Here is a 26,913-nt window from a genome sequence, read left to right as displayed (position 1 = left end):
TGAGTTTCTTGCAGACAACAAAAAGATGGGTTTTGTTTCTTGATCCGTTCACCTAGTCTGTGTCTTTTTATTGGGGAGTTCAGTCCATTGACACTTAAAAGTTATTAATGGAAGATATGTATTGAATCCTGTCATTTTTATTTCTGTTCACATTCTTGATATAGCTGTGCATTTCCACAGTTATACCTTCATTGAATTTTTTCCACAACCTCTTGGGTATAGTCATTCCCTTCTTCAGCTCTGTACGTTTAGTGTTTTTACTATGATGTGCCGTGGAGAGTTTCTTTTCTCATCCTGTCTATTTGGTGTTCTATATGCTTCTTGTATTTGTATGGGCCTGTCTTTCTTTAATGTTGAGAAATTTTCTTCTACAATTCTGTTGAAGATCTGATTCATACCATTATCTTGAGATTCTTCTCCTTCCTGTATGCCTATGATTCATAAGTTTGGTCTTTTTATGGTATCACACAATTCCTGCATATTTCCATTCTTGTGTTTTCTTAAATTTTTCATAATCTTTGCTTCAGTGGTCTAGTTCATCCACTTTATCTTCCAGTCTTGATACTCTTTTTTCCATTTCTTTCATCCTTTTGGTGAGGCTTTCTCCTGTCATTTCTAATCGGCTTACTGAATGTTTCACTTCCTTCTTCATTTCAGCCTGAGTAGTCTTCAACATTTTAACTCTTTTCTGATGTCATTCAGAAGTTTATCCCTATCTTCTTTCAGTTCTTTTATTTCTTTGTTTGTGTGTTCTTTAAATTCACTGAATTCTTTTATCATGTTTATAATTGTTCTTTTGTGTTCCATATCCTGTGTTTTCTCTAGGGGTTCTCATTGTACTCCTCTAGAGGACTGTTGGTACTTGATGGGGATACATTATTTTGGTTTTTTATGTCATTATTTTTTCTCTGTGACTTTAACATGTGGCTTTCTTTTGTAGTTTCTGATTCATGTGTGATACTTCAGCCTTCTCTTGTTGAGTTTAGGTATGCTTCTTTTTGTAAACTTCATTTGCCTTTGTGGTTTACTTGTTGGGCATGAAAAGCTGGTTGGTCTAGGCTTCAGGTTCTCTGTTTTGATTTTATATTGGCATGGCCAAATTGCTTTCGTCTTCAGGAGTTCCCACAGAGGCCCAAGTCAGGTGAGGATCAGATGCTCTCAGGCTTTCTTCTAAGGTCTTGATCCCTCAAGGAAAGATGCTGACCTCAGGAATTTGGGGCCTGAGCTGGCCTGGGAACAGCACCCAGGAAAGATGCTGGTCCCAGGAAGCTGGTGGCTGTGCCACCCAGGAATGCAAAGGGAGGTGGGGGAAGGAAAAGGCCCCAAGGTCTCCTGGGGACTACAGGGAGGAACTGGATTCGTCTGGATTCAAAGGATCAGGAAGCAGTGTGGACTTTGGGCCAAGAGGTCAACCCAGGAGTCTGGGGTGCAAAGACAAGAAATGGGCCAGTACCCAGGCCAGGAGGAGAGATGGGGTGGGGGAGCTGTGAGGGTGAATGAGGGTGTTGGAGTCAAGGCACAATGGGCGCCCTGAGACTTACCCAGGAAAGATGCTGGCACCTGGAAGCCGAGGGCTGTGCAGCCCAGAAATGCAAAGGGAGGTGGGGGCAGGACCAGGCCTTCCCAGAGTGCTCCTGGGAACTTCAGGGAGGGATTGGGTTGGTCTGGATGCAAAGGATCAGAAAGCAGTGGGGATTCTGGGCCAAGAGGTCAGTCCAGGGGTCTGGGGTGCCAAGACAAGAAATGGGCCAGTATGCAAGCTCCAGAATTGCGTTTTGAAGACCTGCCGACTCTGGGTGGCACCATTCCCTAGGCAGGGGATTCTGAACTGTGTAAGAGTATGTGACACAGCACTCATACATTCATTCTCTCTCTGTTCTTGATGTGGATTAGCTGCTTCAATTTCCTCCCACCATGACTTCACATAACGATGCATGGAAGCCTGGAATATGAGCCAAAAACAACCCTTTGCCCCTAAGCTGCTTCTGTCACAGCAACTGGAAAGGAAACTAAGACAGAGACTAAACACAGGGACTAAATCTTTCTGATTCCCCAAGCCTCAACTCTTGACACACCAGATTATAACACTGCCTACACTGCCCAAGTATTGAGGCCTGGCATTTTCTACCTTTCAGCCTCTAATTCAGAACCAAATATGATTTTGACCCTGAATAGATGTTTTATTTACCTCTGAATTAGCTTTTGTTTTCCTTCCTTTTCAGAACATCTGCCTCTTTTGCCTTAAAAGAAAAATCTCTAGCCTTTCTTTAAATGCCTAGAGTCTTAAAAGCTTCTCCATCACAGAATGTCTCTACATATAACACTACTATTAAGGTCTCTAAGTCATTTGAAAAAAAAAAAAGGCAAAATCTTAATTTGAATATTGTTTTTGTCTGAGACAGGGTCTCTCTGGTGTCAGTAACCTCCAGCTAGCCTGGAACTTTCTATGTAGACCAGACTGGTCTCTATCCCACAGAGCTCTGCCTGCCTGGAAGTAAAGGTTTATGCTACCAAGCCCAGCTTGAGGCAAGTTCTTACGCTGTATCTCAGACTAGCCTGGAGCTCACTATGTAGGCCAAAATGGCCTTGAACTCTAGGCAGTCCTCCTACCTCAGAATCCTAGAAAGGCTAGGATTCATAGGCATGAGCTACCCCCCCCGACCTGAACATTTCTTTCTTAAGTTAAATCTTAACTGATGGACATGAACATTTTTAAAATAGAAATTATTATTATAATCCTTGCTTGATTCTTTTTTAAGAAATTGTTGGGGGTTTTTTTGGGTTTTTTTTTGTTTGTTTGTTTGTTTGTTTGTTTTTTGGTCTTCTTGAGACAGGGTCTCCCTGTAGCCCCAGCTGTCCTGGAACTCACTATGTAGACCAGGCTGGCCTTGAACTCACAGAGACCCACCTGCCTCTGCCTCCCTAGTGCTGGGATTAAAGGTGTGCACCACAGTGAAATGCTATTATCGAAACAAAAAAAAATTAAAAGCAATTAAACTGAACAAAACGTTCTGTAATAAAAACTGGTTTGTACTGATGTTTGTTTCTTCATAACCATGCTTGAAATGATAGCTAATTGTCAAGGATCCTAAAAACTCAACTTGAAAGTGGGGAATTTTTATTTATATAGTAGTTATATTGACTTGCTTTCCATCCACTTCTCTCTCTTTTATGGCACTCTTTTAGTAGTAGCTTATTTTTATACCCTTAAAATGTAGAAATACTGTAAATCAGTATGAAGTGTTCCATATATTATTAAAGCAGGTATCTAATAATAAGATACTTTAAAAATTAATCTATCATGGGGCAAGTTTTAATATTCTTTTAAGTTATTACATGAATACCATCTAGGGGATAGGGTTGCACAGAATGATCTATTGTAAAAACAGGGCAAGGACACCACCTAACATGCAAAGTAAGTTTTCAGGAAAAAGCAAACACACAAAGAAGCACAGGTGAAGATTTCCATCCTCCTGCTCCCCTGCCAGGAACAGAAGAAATGCCTGGTGCCAGGGCCACTTCATCTAACCAAAGCAGCACTGAAAGGGGCCAGGAGAGATCTAGATCCTGAAGAGACAGTGGGGACTTTCAGGTATATGTGATGGCTTTGTTAAAAGGGCCTAAAGAGGCTGCCTAGCTCGGCTACTGGGATATGGGGCACCTTCTCTCCAAGCCTTACCAGAAGGGAAGAAATAAGTGTGCAGAAGTCCTTGGGTTTGTATCTTTTGAGCATGTCCTTGTTTCAAAGAGAAACAACTTCAAATGCATCAAAAGGGCACCATAGCCAACTTAGAGGGACTCACAGTGGTCATATCTGAGACAATTTCAATGACAACAAGAAAAGCAAATGAAAAAGAGGGATCATAATCAATAGACTAAAATAGGAATTCAAGATTTATAATGACTAAATAAATAAATCTTCCTTACAGTAGATTTCCAAATAATAAATGTTGGACGAAGGAATGTTGGAAACAGAATCAATTTAGCAAACACCACCAAAAAGCATTCTTTTAGACAAGAATTATTGCTAAAAGCTTATATATACTACTGTATCTCTCCATATGAATCATATTAATTACAATAGGGAAAATACTAACTAGAAGATATCTTTAACAAGTGACTAAGGTTAAGATCAACATTAATAGAATAAATTAATACCACTTTCCTGTCAATACAATCAGAATTTCATTTTTGTGGTATTGTGACCCAGATGTTCCTGTGATAAGTCACGGTCCCACCTCCATCCGTCCCTCTGAAGTCTTTCTTTTTTCTTGTTTTATTGTCAATGCATGCATCTTTAGACTCAATAGTTTAGTTGCTCTCTCCTGGGAACCTAGCCAAACTCCCCTCAAATTCTGAATTTTCTGCCTCAGAGCCTTGACTGTGGGGATTAAAGTTATACACCAATACACCCATCTTAACTACCTTTTCATCTACAGATTTCCCATATGTTTTCTTTTCCTTATCTATTTTCTCTTGGAGAACTCATACCATTGACCTGATTTCCCACAGCCCGGTTTGTCCTGGCTAAGGTGCACTGGCTATGTATGGTGCACTTCAAACATTTTTCGGCCCTCTGCATTTCCTGAAAATTGGCAAATGGACTTAGCAGCTTCATTAGACTTGGGTTAAATCCCTTTCGTACCTGCTGAGTGTGCTGGTATTTGCCTAAATCTCAGCATTCAGGAGGCAGAGGCAGAAAGATTTCTGTGAGTCTGAGGCCAGGCCAAGCTACATAGTAAGTTCAAAGTCAACTGTGAATACAAAATGAAACCATGTCTCAAAAAAAGAAAAGAAAAGAGAGAGAGAGAAAGGGAAATCCTTTTAGTAAGTTTCTTATGATATTAGCTGACACTGATGGCCATTTTCCACATCCATTAATTCATTTATTCATTTATTCATTCATTTATTCATTCATCCATTATTCATTTATTACCTGAAATATTTTTAAATATATTTCATATCTATTATTTAATTATCCAGGGTGTCCGTTGGTATAGATTGTATGAAGAATGATTGATTCCTTTCTCCTTAATAAAGCAGGGAAGTATTGAGGTAATAAGCCAATTCCCTACCATCTTCCTGCTATCACTAATGATTTTACAGCATTACAAATTCATTTTAAACAGACTCTACATGTTTCAATCCATTGAGTGCCTTATCTGTAATAAAGCTCAAATTGCTGCATTTTGAGCCAGCAGGGACAGTTAACTCCTGAGTCACTCTAACACTACTATAGTGTGTGTGTGTGTGTGTGTGTGTGTGTGTGTGTGTGTGTGATGTAAATATATGTGTGTGCATGTTAATATGTGTGAATGCAGGCATACAAGTACCAGAGTATGCATATAAAAGTCAGATGACATCAGATTTCGGTCTTTACCTTCCACCTTGTTTGAACCAGGTCTGTTTTTTTGTTTGCCACTATATACACCAGACTAGCTAGCCTGTAATTTCCAGGGATTCTCCTTTCTCTACTTCCTACTCTATCATAGGCTGAAAGAGTTGTAGATGATGGAGGCCTGGCTTGTGAAGCTTCAAAGGGAAGCAGAGACTATCAGGGCTGTTCATGTGAGATTTTGGATTAAGAAACTGTGGGTTCTGGTCGGCTGGATGTCTCAGTAGTCCCAATCTGGCGCTGAAGGTTTGACAAATTCTAAAAGATCATCTAGTCTTCAGTCTACAGCAGCAAGATGAACTCACCAGTGAGAGAGAAGGCAAGCAGCAAGAAGCCAGGTGTTCTCCTCTGTCATGGCCTTTTATACGGGCTGCCATCAGAAGGTAACACCCACATTTAGGGTGTGTCTTCCAGCTTCAGATGATCCAATCAAGATCTTTCTCATTTCAGTTAATCCCAGATCCAGTCAAGTTGACACCCAGGATTAGCCATCACAAGTAGTATGCCTGGTTTTATGTGGGTTCTGGGGATTTGAACTCAGGCCCTACACTTGTGCTGCAGGTGTCTTACCCACAAAGCCATCTCCCCATTCCAATATAGTGGTCTTTAAGAGCCATGTTATTACCTTTTATGATAAGATATTCTAGTCTCATCTTGTACATTTCCACCACAGACCTCAATAATTCCTGGTTTCTGATAGAGGAAAAGGCATTTGAAGACCACAATCCAAACACAGCAATGGTCAGAAACACATACTTGTACTACTAATTCAAAATCACCACTATGGCCTTTTCCTTAACCTCTTCTGCATTACTTCTACAATACTTTCTTCCATTCTGGATCCTGGATCTTAAGGAAAGACACTGGATTGATATAATTAATATGTCCCATGACTACTCCTGAGCTTTGTCACAGATTACAAACATAGTTGTCTTCTGAATAATGAGTAATACCCCACTCCCAGTTACAGTCACATCAAAGTTCCTATTACTATTTCTCCATCAGGGTTAATGAAGAATTTTTCCATTTATGAGAAAGAATTTTTCTATTTATTAACTCCTTTACTTTTACTTTTGGTTCAGGAGATTGGACCCAGGGCCTCATATACACTGGGAAAACACCCTCCTATGGAGCTACATCCCCAGCCCTTTATGTACTTTTTATTTTGATACAGGATCCCGCTACATGCCAAGGTGATTCTGAACTTGTTCTACAGTCAGAACAGACCTTGAGATTGCAATACTTCTACTGCAGCAACTTCCAAACAACCGATATTTGGCATAGCTCTTTTTCTTTTAAATTCCAGTTATTTTGCTAAAGTATGTCTTGGAGTTTTTCTGGGTATATATTTTAAAGTATTCTACTTTTTTTTCTATTTACAATTTCAATTACTTTTTAGGAATATTTTCTTAATGTCACTTCCAGAATTTATTCATTTGCTTCCCTGGATTTCTTCTTCCAAAGTCTCTATTATCCGTAATTTGGGTTCTTGGCTCATCTTCAATATTTGTCATTTTCTCTTGAATCATAACTTACCTATTTCTTCAAGCCTTCCTTTTTGCCATAATTTGTATTATTTGTTTTATGAATGTTCTGAGTTTTATTCATACAGCGGTTTTTTAAAATTTATAATTCTTTCTTGAGTTCTGTATCAACTGATTTGAATCTTTATAATTCCGAGCTTTGCACAGCAGAAGAACCATCAATTAAATTTATCTGAGACTTTGATTATTGTTACTTGAAACTTTGTAATTCTGTCATATGCAATTTTAAATGTTCTTCACGATGTTTATGGCATTTCATACACAGTTATGCACAGCTGACGAAGTCTTTATGGGGTAATTTTACTTTTTAATGTTTTTCATTATGTTTTAGTGAGTGTGTGTGTGTGTGTCTGTCTGTCTGTGTCTGTGTCTGCGTGTGTCTGTGTGTCTATGTGTATATCTGTGTCACGGCACACATGTGGCAGTCAGAAGACAACTTTCACAAGTCAGTTCTCTCCTTCCACCATGTGGGTCCCAGGGATCAAATTCAGGTTTTCAGTCCTAGCAACAGTCACATTTACCCACTGAGCCATCTTGCCAGCCTGATTTTCTTTCTTGCAATGATATTGTTATTTTCCTATTCTCTTTTTTTATTATTATACTAACTTATATAGGATTTGCCTAAATTGTTTTACTCACTTTAATGTAAAAATTTCTACCAAATGCATATATTGGAACATATATATGCATTTTTTAAAGGAATGATCTGGAAGACCAGTATGAAAATTCAAAGAAATGCTTGTTGAGTTTCAAGGCAATTGTTCCTTTTACAGGCAATAGACAGGAGGATGTGTTTGGGAAGTCTATGAAAGCACAACTCTGAGAAAAGCATGAAGACAAGGGTAGGATAGACTGAAGTGCAGCCAGGAGAGCCAGAACCAGAGAAAGATGTGGCAGGAGACTTGTTCCCAGAAGGGATATTCCAATTTAGGAATGTTGAGGTGGACAAAGTTTGTTTTAGCAACTAATAAATTTTAGCAGAGTCAGAACTCACTACCATATATTCCAAGGGACCAAAGGAGTATGGTTGTAAAAATCTCCAGCAAACAAAATAAAACAAAAGCAGAAAAGAAAAGAAATATATGAGATGGGGGGACTGGGCCTATCCATGTGAAAGGAAACCGAAAAGCTACATCAAATAGGTAAAATTCTTCTGAAATCATCTTGAAGGGAACAGGAGAGTGGCAGAAGGGGGAAAATTATGTATTTTTTCTCAACTGATTATAATTTGAGGAAAGAAGCAAGGATGTTATTGGACCGCTAACCCCTTGAAATGAATACAATTCCTGGAGGGCACTACACTCTGCCAGAAGATCGCCCCTATGCAAACGAAAAGTTCTGAATTCATTCCTCTGTACCTCCTCAAAATGTCCTACTGTTTTCCTCTATCTGACATTATTCTCTCTGTCTCTATGTCTCTCTGCCTCTCTCTCTCTCTCTCTCTCTCTCTCTCTCTCTCTCTCTCTGTCTCCCTCATAGTAACCAACTCCTCTGAGTGCAGAAATTTTACCTTAGCTGCAATCTCCTTTACCTGAAAATATCTTTTTCTAGATGAAGAAAACTTCGGGTGATACATGGCTTCAGGGCTAGATCATCACCTCATCAGGAAGCACTCATTTCCCACCATTCTAGAAAACTAGCTGCAAACCAAGTTGCTATGGAGAAAGGAGTTTGAGTGTGGAAACTGATCTGAAACTGATCATTTGTGGTGTTAGCTTTGGGCTTCCTTGAGCCTTGAGTTCCACATCTTAATAAGTAGATGATTTCCAAATATCCTTACAGCCTTACAATTTTGATATTACAGCATCTTGAATTAGTCAGCAATATTTGGAAATGTTTGCTTTTATAGTAAACCATATATAACTTTTGGATTATTATTTTTACCTCTATTATAGCATTTAACCAGGATATTTCTTTGCATCAAAATTCTTTTAGTATCTGTCGGCCTCTCCTCTCTACCAGACTATGGACCTGTAGCAGGCAAGGATATTCCCTGTTTATCTTTTGTTCCTTCCAACCTGCAACACCTTCGAGATACCAGATAAATGCTCATTGGATTAGACTGAACTACAAAACTTGAGAAATTCACCATCTCAGAAGTCTCACTTATTGGATGAATTTTCTGTATTATACGAACACAATTTGGGGTGTAGCCCTGATAAACTAGTATAGTAAGCATCTTACTTGTTAATATGGAGAAGAAAATAACAGGTGCAATATCTGGTTTCAAATTAAATATTTAAATAAGTACTATGCAAGTTCTCAGCTTGTACATTTCATAAACATGTAAGTATACCATCTATCTAACCTCTATTTTTTGAGAAGGAGAGCGACACAGAGAAAGAGACAGAGATAGAGGTACAAAGAGACAGAGAGACAAAGAAATAAGAGGCTAGATATAGGTTCTGTTAAGAACATTGCAAACTCAGGAACTACATTTTCCATAATTCTATGGCCATGCAGACTGACAGAGATGCCAAAAGCAATGAGCTCTGTTTAATGAAGTTTCTGTTTCTGTGTATTGGAGGACATAAGGAGGTTTCTCTCCATGCCTGGGACTTTGACAGAGTCAGAGTGTGGCACGGGGTAGAGAGGTGTGGGGCTCTGCTCCATTCTCGGTCTTTATATTTATACCTAAAGAGCAGCAGTTCTTTCTGTTATAAGAAAGAAAATGCAAGGATAACGATGTTAAAATTAGCTACCATCAATGTGTTCAAGACTGACAATAGCCATATGTTAGTTATTTAAATTAAGCAAGAAGATATAAATATCTAGCATTTTGCTAATGAAATAGTTTATTAGGGTGTCTCATTGCTTTGTTGACCTTCCTATCAGAAAATAAGACTTTTTACTCCCTGACACATGGCTTAAGAAGATGTTGGTCAATTAATGCATTAGATGTACACGAATACTGTTTTAAGCATAATCTTTAGAAGATTTCTGCCTCTTGGACTGAGAACACAGACTCAACATACTTTTCTCCATTCCCCCAACAAGAACTACAAAAAGTATAGAATTTAAAAAAATAAATAAATACAGAAATTCTCTGAAAGGTAGAGAGATCAGAAGTATTTCTTCATAGTACTTTTTAAAATTTTTATTGAGCTTTTGCAATCCTATACAACAGTTATTCAAATCCAGGCACCTTCCCCCATCCATGCCTCCCATGCCCCCATTCTCCCACCAGACCTCAAGCATTCTGCCATATATGCTAAGTCCCATCCAGGTCAAGCATTTGTACCCAGATGTTCTTCAGTGTAAATTCGTCCACCAGAGTCTAGTCATCCCAGATCATATGTAAGGCATATGCTCCCTCCTACAGGATCAATCAGTGTCCAATAGTTCTCAGTCTAGGGCTGGCCCATGACCCATTTCTCTCCTCCCCTCTGGGCCTTTGTTTAATTGAATTGGGACCTGTGCTCGATGCCACCATTGCCACAAGTTTTACATGTGCAGTCTTCCAGTGGCCTGAAAGCCTCTGCTTCCTGTGTTCATGAACCAGCCCTGGCTCTTAAAATCGTTCTGCCCTCTCTTCCACAATGGTCCCTGAGCTGTGGGTGGGTGAGGTTCGATATAGGAGTCCCATCCAAGGATGCATACTCTGCAGTCCCTTATTCTTTAAAACTTGGCCAATTGTGACCTTCTGTGTTCATTGCACTCTGTTGTATTAAGGAAGCTTTACTGGCAAGAGTTGAGGGATGCATTAGTTTTCTCTCTGCCCCGTTCCACTATATTCCATGAACCTTAAGTGTAGAGGTTCAAAGTCACATTCTGTTCTGAGATTTTCCTTGTTGTGCCTGCTCTTGCATATTAATATAATATTTCTTAGTTATGCCCAGATAATATACTTAAGTCAGGAGATGTCTCCTTGTCAGATAGCTCAGTGGAAAGTGTTTCACCCTTACAAATCTCATCACTTTTTGTCTCTCTCTTACAGTCTTGAACAAAAGCAAAATAAACCTTCAAAACACCCAATTGTGTCCCCAAATGTCCATCAGTATAGATCTATCCACTGGAGTCTGGTTATCCTACCCTTAAAAGAGACTGACTCTCCCCTTCCCAGCAGCCATTGGCTTTCAATAATTCCTCAGGTAGGATTGGAGTGTCTTCACTCCTCAACTTCTGTGTTGGGATTTTGACTGGCTTGAGCTTACATGGTACTTATCCATGATGTCACCAGTACCCTGAGACAAATTTGACTCTATAGATGTGTGTGTGTGTGTGTGTGTGTGATCATGAAATTGGCTGGGTGGGTAGTAAGGGGGTTCAGATAGGTTAGGGGATCTAAATACAATAAAAATATACCGTATCAAATCCACAAAAATTCTTTAAAAAAGTAATGAAAAAAAAACACAAAATTGGCAGTAGAGTCATGGTCCGAAGCAGTTATGAGACCCCTGTGTGGCCAGATCACTTTTCATTCTGGGATGAAAGCTTTCAAAGAAGTCCTAGAACAATGAATTCTCCTTTTGCTTAACATGAACCCAGAAACTAGCGCTCTATGGAAGCTGTGCTTGCAAAGATCCAGTATACACTTGGCATTCCTGTGTGCAAGAAAAGGTTAATGTTGACCTTCTAGTTACTGTTCTTAGAAAAATACATGCAAAGCAATATGCTTAGTGGTTTGTTTCTACAGATTAATAGAAATAAAACTTGTAGAAATAAGTTAAAACCTTATAGGCTTTTTGCTATTTTGTTTTCAATCTCTATCTTTTTAGAAAGGCTGTTATGTACACACAGCAGACTGGTTATGACACAGCAGGGTTTTCTGCAGTTCTCTGGAATTATAGGTAATAATGAGGCTCCCGGGCTGGTGTAGAGGTGGTGCGGCCAAGGGATGCAGCTTAGCTGAGAGTTGGTTCTGAGGAAGGAAGGACAGAACAAAGCAGAGAGAACAGAAGACAGAAGCAGGACAAACTTTCACAAACCTGGGCTGCAAACCAAGCAACCTTGGAGCTTTGGTGCCTCCACAGGGGCTTGATGGACAGGTGATTATACCACACTGTCCTCCCCTCTAAGAGAAAAAACAACTGGCAGTGTGGTTTCCAATGGAAGAAGGAAATCAAGGGTCACAAGTAGCCTACTGGCTGTGCTATCCTTTTGGCACATTAAATATGCGCCTTAGTCACTCTTGGAAGCTGTAATAAGCCCTATTTCTGTTGATGGTTGCTCTTCCATGAATCTTATACTGCTCGTTCCTGTGAGCAGAGACAGCCTGCTTCTTCTAACCATAACCCTCCTTACAGAGATGTTTCTTATAAACCAATGGTCATGTCATAATGCCTGATGAACTTATAGAAAACATGAACTCTGAGGAGATTGTTGTGTACCTCTCAGATATTGGTACAAATCTGTCCCACTCTGAATTATCCCCTGTGAGGTACATTGCACAGACCACCCCCCAACACCACTGTCATCCCAGAAGCCTACAAGATGCCTTTGCCATTCGGCAGCTTCTCTTTTAGACCCTCTCTGCCCTTCCTTTTTTGAATCTAGAGATGCAGAAAATCATGATGGTTTCTTTATGGCAAGCTGTAGATTCTTCGTATTTTCACTATCCAGGTTTTGTTGTCCACACTGAAACATCACATCCAGCATGAATAGAGTCAAATTCCCAGTCTTGACTTCCAAATTTAAGCCTGGAAAGTTCTGTGTTTTTATTGTAAATGACAGGTATTTGTAAACAAAATGTTTAGGGGAAAGGGGCTTAAAGAGGTAAATTTCAATATCTCAACTTAAATACCAAGAGCTAGGCGAAGAGAACTCCAAGTACAGTATTTAAACAGCAAGCCAGAGAGTGGAAGAAGCTGCATGCAGATATAGTAGAAAGGAAATTCTGGGCTGGAAGGAAGAGATCAGCCCAAGACACTGGTCAGGGCACCTGGACTCCATTTACTATAAGGGTCTTGGTGTGAGCTAGAAAAAAAAGCATTCCCTCCTCAAGACACATGGCTTCTGTTTTCCAGAAAAACATCACAATAAATGTACAAATCAGTGGTGTCTGTGATTTGAATAGTGCACTTTTAGATGACACTATTGTGCAATACATAACCATTTCATAAAGGCCCTAGAGGATGTACATGGCTGCCTTGCTATTCCTATGAGTAGATGCTATAGAGGGAAAGAGAGCTGAACTTCTCCAGTATTCTGCAGATCTGGGGCCAGAGGGGAACTGAGTCTTGAATGCCTGAACATATATCTGGAGGGAGGCTGCCTCACATTCTCCCCACCAACAAAGAACTTCAATAGCATAGAAGCTAATAGCTGAGTCTCAAAGCAGAGCTACATCAGAGATAGGTCAGAAGTCTCAACCCTTGATAACTCCAACGAATCTAGGGAGGCATTGAAAGCAACTGAACTGGAAATCAGTAAAGTCACTGTGGTTCCAGGCAAGTTCACTAGTCTTCTAAAGTCAGTGAGATCTTTGGCTACCTTAAGAATGCCTCCTCAGACTGACTGTCAGGGATGTTTTGAAGTGTCTTCTGTGAGTGGGGGTCAGGGTTTCCCCTTTTCATCCTCAAGTTCCTTGGTGAACTGTGGAAATCGCATAGGTATTGGGAATGGACTCACCCCTGCTTTCCTTTCTCTGTTGCCATCTCCCCACATGACTGACTGATGGCCTTCACCTTTAGGGTGAGGAATGGCCTGCAAGTGTGTCCCTAGTGGTGTTACCTGCAACCCTTCTCATCTACTGAGGCACCAAATGGGGTCTCAATCAGGATGCAGCAACCTCACTGCAGGTGCTAGCTCTAATCTGCCATTGTTGTCTCTACCCACTCCCATAATTCCTTTACGCTTATCTGGATCTAGTGTGCTGAAAGAATTGTTGGGGTCTGAACATCTCTCAAGTTGAAACACAACCTCTCTCCCAGCCAAGAAACTTATTTACTAGTCCAAAAAAAAAACATGAGGAGGGACCTAGGGATTTGAGGCTTTTCCAGCCAGGCGTAGTGATAGACGTGTATTCCCAGGACTTAGGATGCTGAGGCAAAAGGATAGTGAGTTCATGACCAGTCTGGGCTACAAAGGAAGACCCTTTCAATCAGTCAATCAGTCAGTCAATCAGTCTTTGCCAATTGTTGTGGGACTTGAGACTTGGAACAGAGCTTAAAAGGAAAAGTCACTCAGGCTGCTACAGTGCACACCAAGCTGCCTCTTGTGACAGCCACATGATCCTCCATTCAGGTTTTACACTAGGGTCAAAGTTTAACAAGTGCACATTTGTATACTTCTGTCCTCTGTACCTACATGTCCCACAAGTTCCTTGAAACCTTGTCAAGTTGCTTCAAGACAATGGTTAGCAACTTCTGATCAAATACTATTATTTTAACTTAAGACTGTAGAACCAAAGCACTCTGTAACAACTTACAATGTTATAAATAAAATTAAATATTTAGACTAAAAGTTGCATTCTCTGGCTTTTAAATGTTTTAATTAAATACTTCTATTTAGTATAGAATACTGGGTAGCTAAAAACATTTTATGCTTTGTGATAAAATTATTCTTTAAATACACTGCATTTATATAATTAGACATTCCTAATGTTTGTGTTGTAGGCTTTGAGTATAAATTAAAATAATGAGACGCTGAGAGCTGAGGCTGATGAGTATTTGCCTATATTTCCACTGACTGATTCAGATGGGGATTGACGCATCTATCATCCACAGCCCAAGGTGACGGTTTAGTTTTTAGTAGCGAACTAATGGCATCGCCAATGGTTCCATTGATCTTCTGCTCACACTCTCCTTAGACTATTCTTTACTTCTTCATAACAGTCCTTTTCTCCTTTCTCAGGAAGAATTGATTTTTCAGTTTAGCCCTTATGATTCACAGAAGAAAGACTATGAAGATTGTTACCTTTAGAAGATGAAAGATCATGAAGAATGTGTGGAATTAAAATGGATCCTTATTTTTAATATGACATCCTTTCCGAAAAAAATCAATATGGCTTAGAAAGTAAAGCACACCTCCTATAGTTACTGCAAATATTTCTAGCAATTCTAAATCAGAGAGAAATATATCTAAGTTAACTTTATTTAAATTGAAAAAAGAATAACAATAAAAGTCTTTCCTAGAGAGAGAAACATGAAGCCCTTGGAGGGTATTTGCAGCTAAATATACATGTGCTAGTTTTCCAGTTTATCCCAGTGCAGAAACAGCAATGGATACAGCAGTAACAAGGGTAGTGTGACAGTGGTAGCAACTAATTTGGACGCATACTGACCATGTGTCAGGAACTGAGATGTTCACATGATTTCACATGATTGGCAGCTTTCATGATACCTTCTGATACTGTGAGAGCTAGTCTTTGGGGAGGAAGCTTCCAGGTCAGTTCCCAATCAATTGCTCCAAGTCCTGTGTCCAAAGTATGTGGTGTCTTCAGCAGTAAGGTCTTACCTTCAAGTTCTGGGAGGCAACCAAGGGCTGTGGCAATAGCCTATACTATTTTGAGAGTCTCTTGGACGATCCTGACCAACAACTCAAAGTGAGGTTCCCCTTGCCTAATACCGTGGTTTTTGTTACATAACCTTCAGCTATACACATACACTCACATTTGTATTATATATGTATTTTTCAGTAGGCTTATTAAAAACTACATTTCCCTTTGGTGTTTCATACCATATAAGCATTATTTATCTCTCTTTCCTCTCTCTCCCTCTTCTTGTATAACCCTCCCTTCTTCCTCCCCAGTAAAAGTACTCCTCATTTTCCCCATTTGCCCCTGGATGACGTCTGTCTTCTACTAACCCCCTCTTGAGCTCCTTCTTCCCCTCTTTCCCCAAGATTCTGTTCCAATTTCCTGGCTCCTGCCATAGCATCAGGATATATTCTCACATCTAAAGATTTGGTGCCAGGATCCATAAATTAGAGAGAACATACTTGTTTTTCTGAGTCTGGGTTACATTTAGTATTAATAGTTTCTAGTTTCGTTCATTTATCTGTAAATTTCATGATTTCATGTTCCTTTACCACTGAAGAGAATTCCATTGTGTAAATGTACATTTTCATTATCCATTCATCAGTTGAGGGATATTCAGGTTGTTTCCATTTCCTAGATATCATGAAAAGAATAGCAATAAACATGGCTGGGCAAGTATCTTTATAGTAGGATATCAAGTCCTTCGGGTATATGCCAAGGAGTGGTATGGCTAAATCATGTGGTAGATCAATTTTTATTTGTTCTGTTTTGTCTTCAAATATTTTATTTTTTATTTTATGTGTATGAGTATATTGCCTGCATGTGTGTAAGCACACCCATGTCATGCAATGCCCACAGAGGTCAGAAGACAGCATCAATCCCCTGGAACTGGAGTTAAGGATGGTTGTCAGCTGCCATGTAGGTACTGGAAATCAAATGTGGATTCTCTGCAAGAATAGTCAGTGCTATTAACCACTGAGCCATCTCTCCAGCCCCTAGATCTATTTTTAGTTAAGAGTTCTCCACACTGATTTCCATACTGGCTGCACCAGTCTGCAATCCCACCATCAGAGAATGAGTGTTTCCCTTTCCCCAGATCCTCTCCAGCATTTATAGTAATTTGATTTCTTGATCTTAGCCATTCTGACTGATATAAGATAAAATTTTAAAGTAATCTTAACTAGCATTTCCCTAGTTACTAGGGATGTTAAACACTTTTTAAAGTAATTTCTTAGCTATTTTTATTTCATCTTTGAGAACTCTCTATTCATATCTGTAGCCCATTTTTAATTGGGTCATATGTTTTATTAATTCTTTATTTTTTAGTTCTTTGTATATTCTGGAAATTAATGCTCTATCATATATATAGCAAAGATGTTCTCCCACTCTGTGGGCTTCCTCATCGTTTGATTAGTTGTTTCCTTTTCTGTACAGAGCTTTTTAGTTTAATGAGGTTCCATTTGTCAATTGTTGACCTTAATTCCTGAGCAAGCCAAGTCTAATTTAGAAAGTCCTTTCCTCTATCTACATCGTAAAGGGTCAATACCTATGTTTTCTTCTAACAGCTTCAGCATTTCAGTTTTACACTGTTGTCTTTGATCAATTTGAAGTGCATTTTGTGCAGGGTGATAGATATGGGTCTAGCTTCATTTTTTAGCTGTATTTATTTTATGTATATGAATGTTTTGCCTGCACATATGTAAGTGCACTACAAATACACAATGCCCTCAGACGCCAGACGAGGACATCAGATCCCTTGGAACTGGAGTTATGGATGGCTGTTAGCCACCATGTAGGTGCTGAGAACCAAACATGGGACCTCTGTAAGAGCAGTCAGTGCTCTTAACCACTGATTCATCTCTCCAGCCCCTGGTTTCATTTTCTTACACATGGAGATCCAGTTTTCCTAGTACCATTTGTTGAAGATGTTGTCTTTCCTCCAGTGTGTATTCTTGGTACCTTGTCAAATATTAGGTAGCTGAAATTTTAAGCACTCATGTTTGGGTCTTCTGTTTTGATCCATTGATCTACATGTCTGTTTTTGTGCCAATAGCATGCTGTTTTTATCAATATAGCTCTGCAGTATAATTTAAAAGCTGACATGGTCATACCTCCAGTATTGGTTTTTTTGCTCAGGATTGCTTTGGCTATCAGAGGTCTTTTGTGGCTTCATATAAATTTTAGTATGTTTTTGTCTATTTCTGTGGAAAATGTCATAGGTGTTTTGATTGGGAATGCATTGAATATGTACATTGCTTTTGGTAAGATGGTCATTATTAAGTCTACCAATCTGTAAGTATGGGAGGTCTTTCCATCTTCTAGTATTTTCTTAAATCTCTTTCTTCAAAGATTGAAAGTTTTCATTGTAGAGATCTTTAACATCTTTGGTTAGGTTTATTCCTAGATTTTTTGAGGCTATGTGAATGGAAGTGTCTCCATGATCTCTTTCTCTAATGGCTTATTATTGGTATATAAAAAGTCTACTGATTTTTGTAAACTGATTTTTGCTACCACTTTGTCAAAAGTGTTGATCATTTCTAGGAGTTTTCTGGTAGTATTCTTAGAATTTCCTATGTATAATAGCATATCATCTGTAAATATGGACAATTTTATTTCTTTTCTAATTTGTACCCCTCTAATTTCATTCTTTTTATTGGTCTAGCTATGGTTTCAAGCACTATATTGAAAAGGAGTGAAAATAGTGGATAGTTTTGTCTTGGTCCTGATTTTAACAGGAATGCTTCAAGTTTTCCTCCATTTAGAATGATGTTGGCTGTGGGTTTGTCATATATAGCCTTAATTATGTTGAAATATGTTCCGTCCAGTCTAATTCCCTCTAGAACTTTTATCACGAAGTTATGTTGTAACTTACCAAAGTCCTTTTCTACATCTAGAAAGATGATCTTATGATGTTTGTCTTTGTGCTGGATAGCTTTAGTTATCAACTTGATATACCTGGGTTGAGAGCCTCAGTTGGGGAATTGCTTCCATTGGACTGGCCTGTGACCATGTCTGTGGGCATTTTCTTCATTTTTGAGAGATATGTGAAGGCCCAGCCTACTGTGGGCAGTGCCACCCCTGGGCAGGTTGTTCTGATTTGTTTCAGAAAGTAGGCTGAGCATGGTCCAGATGAGCAAGCCAGTAAGCAGCATACCTCCATGGTCTGTGCTCCAGGTTCCTGCCCTGAAGTCCTGCCTTAGCATCCTTTGATAAAGGACTGTGCTATAAGCCAAATAAACCCTTTCCTCTCTGAGTTGGTTTTGGTCAGTGTTTTTATCACAACAGAAAGTAACTAGAATAGATTTTAAGTCCATTTATATGATTTATTGACTTGTGTATATTAAATCATGCCTGCATCTCTGGAATAAAATCAGCTTGATCACGGTGGATGTTCATTTTGATGTGTGCTTATATGCAGTTTGCAAGCATTTTATTGATAATTTTTGCATCTCTATTCATCAAAGATATTGGCTAATAGTTTTCTTTTTGTTGTGTCTTTGCCTGGTTTGGGTATCAGAGTAATACTGGTTTCATAGAAGGAGTTTTAGAGTTCTCTCTCTGTGTTTCTTTCTGTTTTAATAAGCTAAGCAGTATTGATACTACTTCTTTGAAGGTCTGGTAAAATTCTACTGTGAATCCATCTGGATCTGGGCTTTTTTATAGCCAGGAGGCTTTGTATTACTAGTTTCATCTCCTTATTTGTTATGAATCTGTTTAAGTCGATCTCTTCTTGGTTTAACTTTGGTGGTCCCATTGAATCTAGAAATTTATCCATTTCTTTTAGATATTCAAATTTAATAGAGTGTAGGTTTTAAATTATTCCCTTATTGTGTTCTTGATTTCTCTGGTGTCTTTTGTAATGTTTCCTTTTTCATCTTTTAAATTGTTGATTTGAGTTTGCTTATTTTTTTTTTAGTTAGCTAGGCTAAAGATCTATCTTATATATCTTAACTGCCTTTTAGATTCATTGATTCTTTGTATTGTTTTCTTTGTCTATATTTCATTGATTTCTGCTCTCATTTTTATTCTTTCATCTGCTGGATTTGGATTTGTTTGTTCTTGTTTTTCCAGATGCCTAAGTTGTATCATTAAGTCATTTATTTGTCCTCTCTGATTTAAAATTTTTATAAACTTATTTTTATTTTGTGTTTATAAGTCTTTTGCCTCCATGTAAATATACCCATGTCATGCAATGCCTGCAGATCCCAGAAGATGGCATCGGAGCCCCTGGAACTGAAGTAATGGATGGTTGTTTGCCACCATGTGGGTGCTGGAAATGGAACCTGGGTCCTCTGGAAGAGCAGACAGCCATCTCTCCAGCCCCTCTTTCTGATTTTTAAATGTAGGTACTCACAGCTATAAAATTCCGTCTTAGGATTGCTTTCAATATGTCCCGGGGAGGGGGGGTTATTGTGTTGTGTTTTCATTTTTATTTAGTTCCAGGAATATTTTTATTTCTTTCTTCGTTTTTTTTCCCTTTGACTCATTCATCATTCACTGATGTGTTCTTACTCTCCATGAGTTTGTGTGGCTACTAGAGCTTCTTTTGCTGTTGATTTTAAGCTTTATTGCATTGTGATCCAAATAGGACACATGGAATTATTTCCAATTTTTTACTTAATTGAGGTTTGTTTGGTGCCCTGGTATTTGATCTATTTTAGAGAAACTTCCAGGGGCTGCTGAGTAGAATGTTTATTCTTTGGTGCTTGAGTGCAATATTCTGTAGATGTCTGCTAGGTCTGTTTGATGTATATCATTTAATTCAGATGTTTCCCCTGTTTATTCTTTATCCAGATGACTTATCTGTTAGAGAAAGTGGGGTATTGAAAACACCCACTGCTACTGAGTTGAGGTTAATCTGTGTCTTGAAGTCCAGTAGTATTTGTTTCATAAAATTAGGTGTGCCATAGTTTGGTGCATATGTTTATGATTGCAGTGTCTTCTTGGTTAATTATTCCCTTAAGCAGAATGAAGTGACCCTCTTTATCTCCTCTGATTAATTTTAGTGTGAAGTCTATTTTGTCAGATATTAGGATAGCAACACCTGCTTGTTTCTTTCTTTTTGAGACGGGGTCTCCCTGTAGCCCCAGCTGCCTAGAATTCACTACAGAGACCAGGCTGACCTTGATCTCAGAGTGCTGGGATTAAAGACATACATCATCATGCCTGGTTTGTCTGCTTGTTTGTTGATCCCATTTGCTTAGAATAATGTTTTTCCATCCTTTCATGCTAAGGTAGTGCCTGTCCTTGAAGGAAAGATGAGTTTCTTATAGACAACAAAAAGATAGATTGGTTACTGTAATTTTTTCTGTTTGTGTTCTTAGTCCTGTTTTGTGTTTCCATAATTATAGCTTCATTTATTTTCTTTCCATAGCCTCTTGGGTATGGTTATTTCTTTCTTCAGTCCTTTGTATTGCTTTGAGTATTCTCTGTAGGGCTGGTTTGGTAGACATGAATTCTTTCAGCCTGTTTATATACTGGAAGATTTTTCTTTCTCTTTCAACTATGATGGACAGTTTTGCTGGAAAAGGTCATCTGGGTTGGCATCTGTGGTCATTTAGACTTTGGAATACATAGCTCCAGACTCCTCTGGCTTTTAAAGTTTGCATTGAAAAGTCAGCTATTATTATGATGGGTTTTCTTTTATATGTAATTAGCTGTTTTACTCTTGAAGCTTTCAGTACCTTTGCTTTGTGCTGTATAGTCAGTGTTTTTACTATATGCCATGGGGAGTTTCTTTTCTGGTTCAGTCTATCTGGTGTTCTGTGCTTCTTATATCATATAGTTTTATCTTTCCTTAATTTAGGGAAGTTTCTTCCGTAATCCTATTGAAGGTCTGGTCAATAGCATTGACCTCAAAATCTTCTCCATCCATACCTATAATTCATAGATTTCATCTTTTCATGGTGTCCTACAGCTCCTGCATATTTTATGTATTTTTTTAATTTTTCATATTCTTTGCTTGAGTAGTCCAATTCTCCAACCTTCAATTCCTTTTGGGGGGGGGTAAATTTTATTTATTATTTTCTTTTATTTTTTGTGTATGAGTGTATTGCCTGCATGTATGTGAGTGCACCCGTGTTGGGCAATGCTGCGGAGGTCAGAAGAGGGCTTCCGATTTCCCTAGAGCTGGAGTTAAGGACGGTTCGTAGCTGCCATGTGGGTGCTGGGAATTGAACCCAGGTCCTCTGCAAGAGCAGTCAATGCTCTTAACCTCTGAGACAGGGTCTCCCTGTAGCCCCATCTGGCCTGGAACTTACTATGTAGACTAGGCTGGCCTTGAACTCACAGAAATCTGCCTGCTTCTGCCTCCCCACCTCGGGGCTGGGATTAAAGGTGTGCACCACCACTCATGGCCAACCTTCAGTTCTTGATATTCTGTTTTCCATTTGCTTTGTTCTCCTAGTAAGACTCTGCCCTGTCTTTCTAACTGGCTTATTGAGTTTAACTCCACCTTCATCTCAGCTTGAGTTTTCTTCAATATGTCTCTTTCATGAATTCACTTTTCCAATCCTCAATTGTCTTAGTCATCTCATTCAGCCTTGTGTTTGTATTTTCTTGAACTTCAGTCAGGAGTTTACTCCTGTCCTCTTTGAGTTCCTTGAGGTGTTTGTGTGTTCTTTAAAGTCCTTGAATTCTTTGATCATGTTTATGATTGTTCTTTTAAATTCTGTGTCCCGAGGTTCCTCTGGTTAGTTCTCATTGTACAACACTTCCATAACACTGGTGAGATTCGATGGGAAAATATTATCTTGGTTTTTCATATTATTTGTGTTTTTGTGATGTGACCTGGGCTTATTGAATTTTTGTTGTTTTTGTTGTTGGCTCTGTGCCTGATATGAAATTCTAGCCTCCCTTTATTGAGTGGAAGTTTGGTTCTGTTTTTATTGTAGCTTGGTTGATTTTTAATCAGGTATGAATAATTAGTTGATTTGTGCTTCAGGTTCTCACTTTGATTTTTTTTGGAGAGACGGGGTGATTACCAGCTGGTCCTGTGTGTGAAGTGGGAAATCACAATTAGGACTATGAGTGTGGAGACTGTGGCAGAGTGGACTGGTTCTAACTAGCCCTTTAGGCTGGTCAGGAGCTGGAGCAGAGCTTTCCATGCCTAATCCCTAGAGTGGGGAGATGGTGACCAAGTGGGCAGGGCTCTGACTAGCTCACCAGGCTGGTCTGGAGCTCTCCAAGAGCACGTTTAGGGCAGAGTCAGTAAGAGGAAAGTGGTAAAGTGGTTTTTCTGAATATTTTCAACCCAGAGTTCATTAAATTCATGGATGCAAGGGGCTGGAGACATGGCTCAGTGGTTAAGAACACTGATTGTTCTTGCAGAAGACCCAGGTTCAAATCCCAGCACCCACATGGCAGCTAATAACTGTCCATAACTCCAGTCCCAGGGGATCTGACAGCCTCTTCTGACCCCCACAGGCATTGCACGACATGGGTGCACTTACCTACATGCAGGAAATACACAGATACACATACACATAAAATAAAAATAATAAATAAATTTTTTTTAATTCATGGATGCAGAATGATATGCCACAGACATGGTGGGCAGATGTATTATTATTGGTTTGGCTATTATTGTTATTCCTGTTTTGCAGATAAGAAAAGTCACTTTTCAAAAAGTATAGGTACCTTGCCTAATATCACATGGCCAAAAGGATATGGTATTATAAATAGATTAGGTATTCTAAGTAATATAAGATTTCAAACCTGGACTTGATCAAAGTACCTGGCTCTAGTTAGTAATGAAACAATCTTTATACCATCTCTAATATTTTAGAGTTTAAGGGGTTGATCCTAGAGTGCAAATAATTCAATCTTAAAGTGCACCCAGTTACTTGAAGAGCAGGACAAGATTAGTGATCTGACTTCTATATTAGTGATCTTGACACTTGTGATGGCTAATCCTGGGTGTCAACTTGATTGGATCTGAGATTAACTGAAATGAAAGAGATCTTCTTGATTGGATCATCTAAAGCCAGAATACACACCCTAAATGTGGGTGTTACCTTCTGATGGCAGCCGGTATAAAAGACCAAGGGCAGAGGAGAACGCAGGGCTTTTTGCTGCTTGCCTTCTCTCTTGCTGGTGAGTTCATCTTGCTGCTGTAGACTGAAGACTAGCTGATCTTTTGGAATTTGTCAGACCTTCAGCGCCAGATTGGGACTACTGAGACATCCAGTCTTGTGGACTGAGCGACTACGGATTCTCAGCCTCTCCAGTGTGGTGCAGCCATTGTTGGACTACTCGGACTCTATCCTATGAGCTAAGCTGATAAATCTCTATACATATTCATTCTACCGGTTCTGTTTCTTTGGAGAACCCTGACTAATACAACACTATAAAATGTCAGTGTGACAGCCCTTATCCTTGTGCTGTAAATCTCATATTCTGATTCTTAGAATTAATAAATACCCCCATGGGGCTGGAGAGATTGCTCAGCAATTAAGAGCACTGACTGCACTTACATAGGACCCAGGTTCAATTCTCAGCATCTACATGGCGACTAACAAGTATCCGTAACTAACAAGTATCCATAACTCCAGTTCCAGGGGATCTGATGCCTTCTTCTGACCTCCTTGGGCATTGCAGGATATGGGTGCACTTAACACCTGTATGAGACAATAAATACACTCATACACATAAAATTAAAATCATAATTTTTTAGAATGCCTCCAGGTGTAACACCATCAAGCACAAAAACAAATACATCTATTAAGAATCGGCACTGGAGGGTAATAGAATAAATGCGACATGAAAGCAGAAAGGGAACTAGTGTGAGGAGGAAGGGGACAGAGAGGAAGAGGACCAGGGAGCTGGGAGAGGTAAGTGGAAGGGACCAACAGAAGCAATGCATAAAAATGCCATATGGAAACCCCTTATTTTGTGTACTAATTGGTTTAATCTAATGAAAAAATTAAAGCAATAGCATTAAATAGACCAAGTCACCCTTTGAGTCTCCGGTTCCTCCACGCACCATCGCAGGTGTCATCTGTTCTCTGAGGACACAAAACCATCCTATGGAGGGCAGCCTTGGGAAGATTCAGGAAATTTGAGTTATCATGGCTGAGGTCCACTGAGGACAGGCATGTAAATGACTCAAAGATGGTCACTGGTAATGGCTAAGAAGATGAGATGCAAAGATATCTAGAACTTGAAAGTGCTGCAGAGTATACTGGAAGGATCCAGAAAAAAAAAAAAAAAAAAAAAAAAAAAAAAACACCACAAGCAAAACCCTGAAGTAAAAGAGAAATATATGGGAAGATGAGAAACTGAGGACTGTGCCTCAGCAGGGGATAAATGCCCCCACCTGTCAATTCCAGGAAGAGAGAGATGGAATACACAAGTGCTCATACAGCATAGTCTCCCAATATTTCATTGTAGAACTTTTCAACTATTCAGAAAGTTGGAAACTTTTACAGTATACACCTGAATTCTTCCAATGCTTGCATTCTTCATTTAACAATTGCTTAGCTACCCTTAACTTATATTTATCCACCTTTGTGTATGAGTTTGTATGTTGTATGTGTATGTGTGAGTGGGTATGTACACATGTGTGCCCATGGAGAGGCCAAAAGTCAACATCAAGTCTCTTCCTTGATCGCTCTACATCTAATTTACTAAGACAGGATCTCTCACTGAATTCGAAGCTCTCAGATTCAGCTAGGCTGACTGGCTAATGACCTTTAGACATCTGCCTGTGTCTCCATCTCCAGCACTGGGATTATAGTCAGCACCTTCATGGCTGGCTTTTATGTAGGTGCTGGGGACTCAAAATACGGTCCTTGTGTTTACACAGCAGACATTTTGCTGACTGAGCCAAGCCTTCTTTTTCCATATTATGCTGCCTTTATATCTAGCATTTTACTGGATTTACATTCACACACTAATCCTTTCAGCCATATTCTGTTCATCTTTTTTTGTTTTTTGAGAAAGGGTCTCATTATGTAGCTCTGGCCAATCTGGAACCCACTATAGACACCAGCCTGGCCTTAAACTTGTGGCAATCTTCCTGCTCATGCCTCTTAGGTACAAGTTCACAGATATGGGGAAACTTGGTTTACTCATTCCATATTCCATTTTTTATGTATTTCATAGTGAATTGCAGACATTAGATGTAAATCCTAAACACATAACTTGTGTGCACAGCATCAGGTAGGGTTCAGTATTCATTTCTAGCTCTTTCTCTTTGTTGAAAGTAAATTTATGTATAACAAAGTGTAAAAACTAAGAGATTATTATGTATTGACAAATGCATATATTCAACCCCCTACCAAATTATAGAACACTAGTTTCATTCTAGAAAGTTCCTTTAGTTTCTGCTCCAATCAACCTCCCTTTTTGGCCATATATCACTTTTGCCTGTTTCAATCTTTGCTGAAATGGTCATACATTACAAACTCTGTGTAAGGTTGATTTTATGTCACATAGTATTTTGACAATGATCCATGTTTTTGTGGGTACTGTTCCAGAGTTTCATTCCTTTTTACATCCAAGTAGTATTCCACTATATATGTATATATTTGCCCATTCCCCTCTGAAATAATGCTTCAGTTGTTCCCAGTAGTTAGTGATTATGGATAAAGCTGATGTGAACATATTTATAGACATCTTTAAGGAAGACAGATACTTTGATTTCCCTTATGCAATTACGTATGAGTGAAATTTCTGAGTTGTCAAGTGTATTGGTATTTAATTTTATAAGGAACTGTTAAAATATTTCAAAATTAATTACACTCCAGGTTACCACAAATGTAAAAAAATCTTGGTTGCACCATGTGCTCACCGACATTTGATGCTTCTAGTTCTTATCATTTTACCAGCCCTGGCTATAAAACTCATTCACATAATTCCCCTGTAGATTTTCCTCTCAGAATTTTGAAGGGAAAAACAATGTTTCCTTCTATGTGTTGAACACACAACACCATTGTCTGGGAACTGATTTTTTATTACCAATTTACAGATGAAGCTAAGACAGAGAAAGCAATTTTGAGGTCATACATCAAGGAAGGGAGGCATCTGTGTTTGGTACTCCTCCAAACTCCCTGGTCTTAATTTCTTGCGATTACCACTTCCTGAGGCTGGTGCTAGTGTTAGGTATCTTGAAAGATAATGGCAGGCTATTGAAGATGGACTTCTCCCTCATGGACTTTGGATCCCACCTCGAATTCCCTGGTAATGCTAGAAGGCAAAGTGCCTCCTTGGAATTTAACTTACCATATGAAGGCAGGTATAATGGCACAGGAGTCAAATCTCATGGTACACAGCTGTGATTACAGCATGGCAAAGGCAGAGGAGGAAGACTGTTTGAGGACAGAGGTCAGCCTGGTCTACATAGCAAGTTCTGAGTTTGAGGCCAGCTAATAATATAGAGAGGTCCTATCTGAAATAATTAATAAATAATTAGATTACCGTATGAAAAAGTGGAGGTGTCTAGGCTTTGTTGAAGTCCATTACTAGTCAGCTACTTCCTCCTGGTCAGAAGAATACAATATAAATCTAAATTCTATCCCTGGCCTTGGGTGAAGAACTAACATTCTTTTATAAGA

At 39.1% G+C, this 26,913-nt stretch overlaps 1 pseudogene; it reads right to left on the bottom strand.

Moving 5' to 3' along the window:
• The window catches only part of LOC103744588, a 54,143-nt pseudogene extending 27,521 nt beyond the window's left edge, over positions 1-26,622 (bottom strand).
• Between the last annotated feature and the right edge of the window lie 291 nt (positions 26,623-26,913).

The sequence above is a fragment of the Nannospalax galili genome, unplaced genomic scaffold, assembly GCF_000622305.1.
Source record: "Nannospalax galili isolate Female #2095 unplaced genomic scaffold, S.galili_v1.0 scaffold660, whole genome shotgun sequence".
In the NCBI taxonomy this organism is placed as follows: domain Eukaryota; kingdom Metazoa; phylum Chordata; class Mammalia; order Rodentia; family Spalacidae; genus Nannospalax; species Nannospalax galili.
Note: the sequence above shows the minus strand (reverse complement) of the source record. Positions and strands in the feature narration are given on the sequence as shown.